Genomic DNA, 4,171 nt, shown 5'->3' with positions numbered 1-4,171 from the left:
AGTTATGACCAACCTAGACAGCATATTCAAAATCAGAGACATTACTTTGCCAACAAAGGTCTGTCTAGTCAAGGCTATGGTTTTTCCAGTGGTCATGTATGGATATGAGAGTTGGACTGTGAAGAAAGCTGAGCGCTGAAGAATTGATGCTTTTGAACTGTGGTGTTGGAGAAGACTCTTGAGAGTCCCTTGGACTGCAAGGAGATCCAACCAGTCCATTCTGAAGGAGATCAGTCCTGGGTGTTCTTTGGAAGGAATGATGTTAAAGCTGAAACTCCAGTACTTTGGCCACCTGTTGACTCATTGGAAAAGACTCTGATGCTGGGAGGAGTTGGGGTCAGGAGGAGAAGGGGATGACAGAGGATGAGATGGCTGGATGGCATCACTGACTCGATGGACGTGAGTCTGAGTGAACTCCAGGAGTTGGTGATGGACACAGAAGCCTGGCCTGCTGCGATTCATGGGGTCGCAAAGAGTCGGACACGACTGAGCTACTGAACTGAACTCAACTGATGGTATTAAGATTTTAGCCACATTATTTCTTCTGCTTCTCTAGTTAGGTTTGATTTCCTGTGTATTTTTATCTTGGTGTGGTCTTTCTAACAGGATTGCAGGATAGGAATTCTTTCTTCCCTAGCTATCCTGGAGATCAAATCACTTTGCTGAGCGTACACCCACTAGGTGTGTACATATTTAACACAATCTTAAAGCTGATTGGTACCAACTCACCACAAGACTGTGTAAAGCACCATCTCACAGTAAATATAGAACATGTAATTGGAAAAACCTTTTACCAATGACACAGTTTTTTTTATGAGTGACCTTTATGATTTTTTTTCTTTCCAAAATTAGGTAAGACTGTCTTGGCAACTATGTAACTGAAATGATTATTCTTAGATATCAGAGATGAGTCATATTGTAACGTCTTACAGCTGTAATCCATAAAATTTATAGAAGGGGAAGATAAAGATCAAAATCTAACCCCTCATTGTGTAGAAGGCAATGGCAACCCACTCCAGTACTCTTGCCTGGAAAATCCCATGGATGGAGGAGCCCGGTGGGCTGCAGTCCATGGGGTTGCTAAGAGTCAGACAAGACTGAGCAACTTCACTTTCACTTTTCACTTTCATGCATTGGAGAAGGAAATGGCAACCCACTCCAGTGCTCTTGCCTGGAGAATCCCAGGGACAGCGGAGCCTGGTGGGCTGCTGTCTATGGGGTCGCACAGAGTCGGACATGACTGAAGTGACTTAGCAGCAGCAGCAGCATTGTAAAAATGAAGACTCAGTCTCATAAAAGTCAAAACTAGCTAGGGTTCAATAAGAGGTTAAAGCCAAACTGAGAGCAGAACCCCATCAGTGTCAGTTTCAAGACTGACACCTCTACAGGAGGAGTTTAGTTTTGGAGTGGGACGTGGAAGATGCATTTATAGGGCGGTTTACAAAAGACTCCAAAAACCAAACAGTTTAATTACCAGCACCCAACAGTAGGGTATGCTGATGACGGACATGGCAGGGGCGGGGGGGCAGTGTTAACTCCCCCAAGAGATTCCTTGATGCCCTATTTGACATAGATGCTAATGCGTATTTAGTTTTAAACACTTTATATTTCAAACCATCTGTGTCATGTATAAATGCATGCTTCTTCTGAGATTGTTGGAATTCTCATCGACCTGCTTGAAATATAAAAGCATATAAAACCATCTCCTTTAAGAGGCATACCACTTTCCCTCACCCATCAAATGGGTTGTTGTAAAGATCAAAACCTTATGAGAAGGCTTCAAAACCCAGGAAGGCACAGGGTAACAATACAAAGTATTTGTTGTAATACTATTAAAACAAGTTGACAGAGAAAGACTTTTACTTGCTTAGTTTGAAACAGACCTTGAAACTTGCACAGTAAAATAAATACTCAATAAATACTATTGAATGAAAAAAAAGAGTCCAGGGGTAAGACTGGCCTCATTCATGCTTTATGTGAAGGCTGCTGCTGCTAAGTCGCCTCAGTCGTGTCCGACTCTGTGCGACCCCATAGACGGCAGCCCACCAGGCTCCCCTGTCCCTGGAATTCTCCAGGCAAGAACAGTGGAGTGGGTTGCCATTTCCTTCTCCATATGTGAAGGCATAAGAGCTCAAATGAGGGAAACAGGATCCAGTTAATCTCCTGCTCCATCCCTCAGGCTACGTCCTCTGGGTTAGATCGCCTCTCTGGCAGGCTTGCTTTCTTGGAAGCAAGATGACTACAGATGGCTGCAGCTTTCCGTTCAAGTTCAAATGTCCAAGCAAAATTCTCACTGGATCTGATTGGATTATGTGTCCATTAAGGAACCACTTTAAGTGGCCAGAGGTCATATGAAGTGCTGATTTTCCTAAGCTTGATTCATGGCTCCACTTTGATTTGGTCTGGGTCTGCTGTTGTCCCTAAATTCAAGAAGGTTATATCTGCAAAGCTAATACCAGGTGAAGTGTGCATGAAGGCTGAATGGTTTTAACACACACATAGCACATGCACATACATATATGCGCACATAATGTGTTTATATATACACATATAAAATATAAAAAATAGAGTGCAAGCTAGGAAAAGAAAATTTCCAGGTGTTTCTTATGTCATTTTATTTGTGTATGTGAGAGGAACAATAGAAAAGGAAAACGACAAATACTTCAGCTCATTGATGTTTTAAAATTGCAATAAGACTGCTCCAGGAAGATAGATCTATATAAGATATCATAGAATATAGAAACATTCAGTGTTGTTTTTGTGGATTAATATTTTAAAATGTTTTCTTGGAACCTCTTATTTAGAACCAGAAAGCTGAAAAGCATTAAATCCTATTTGTATTTATATAGAAAATTTAATTAACTAGAAGTTTCAATGATTTCAGTTTAAATAATTAAGTCTAATATTATGAGATGGGGATGGTTGATTGGATTAGGGATAGTGTATTTACAGGAAACATGTATGTGTATATGTGTGTGTGTATGTGTGTGTATGTGTGCACGCATGTCCTTGGCTTAACTTAGAAGGCCACTGTGTAATACCGTGTATAACACCATCAGAACTCTTTCATGTTTTATGAGGGCAATCAGTAGTGTGAAAGAAGCTCTTTATACACTTTCAGGTATTTGAGGAGCTTATACACATGTGGGATAATTCCTTCTACAGATGCTCTGGTGTAAAAGGAAATGGGGGAAAATTGCACTCAATTTTTCTGGATCCATCTCTATTTCCCATTTTCCCCATTCTCTCTGCATTTTGCCCCTTTCCCCTCCTCTTTCCACTTTGCAGCGGTCCTTTCTCCTCTGGCTCTGGGTTCTCCATCCCTTTGTTAAATCTAATGCTTAAATGTGTGCCACAATATCCAAAAGCTGGAAGGGGCCCTCGAGGGTATGTTTAGCCATCTCTTTCATTCTATATCTGCTGTGTTGAATAAGAGGTAGTGAGCCCGGGACCTGCCTAAGGTCATATAACCAGTTAGCTCGTGACCTGGAAGAGTCCAGGGCTCTTTCCTCTAAGCCCTCTCATGCCAACATTCTCAGCCCACATACACATATAGCTCTGAGCTCCATTTTCTCTGTCTTCTCCATAATCATTTCCATCTTGCCTCCCATCAGTGGATTCTCTGTTATGACCAACTCCACCTTGACCTTCTTCTGCCTTCTCAGTCAGGACTTAATCCAGTAGTAGTAACACTGTTGTTGTATAGTTGCTCAGTCACTCTTTGTGATCCCAAGGACTCCAGCATGCCGGGCTTCCCTGTCTTTCACTATCTCCCAGAGCTTGCTCAAACTCATGTCCTTAATCAGTGATGTCATCCAACCATCTCATCCTCTGTCATCCCCTTGTCCTCCTGCCTTCAATCTTTCCCGGCATCAGGGTCTTTTCCAATGAGTCAGCTCTTCACATCAGGTGGCCAAAGTATTGGAGATTCAGCTTCAGCGTCAGTCCCTCCAATGAATATTCAGGGTTGATTTCCTTTAGGATGGACTGGTTTGATCTCCTTGCTGTCCAGGGGACTCTCAAGAGTAGTAGTGTAGTAACAATAGTAATATGATAAAATTACATATATCAAGTGCTTGTAATGGATCATTTATTCACCATTTTATATCTAAAACCTCATTTAACTTTCACACAACTCTGAAGTTGATGCTCTGCTGCTGCTGCTGCTGCT

Source organism: Bison bison, unplaced genomic scaffold (genome assembly GCF_000754665.1).
Source record: "Bison bison bison isolate TAMUID 2011002044 unplaced genomic scaffold, Bison_UMD1.0 scf7180017864356, whole genome shotgun sequence".
Classification (NCBI taxonomy): Eukaryota; Metazoa; Chordata; class Mammalia; order Artiodactyla; family Bovidae; genus Bison; species Bison bison.
The sequence above is the reverse complement of the archived record's forward strand: the minus strand, read 5'-3'. Positions refer to the sequence as shown.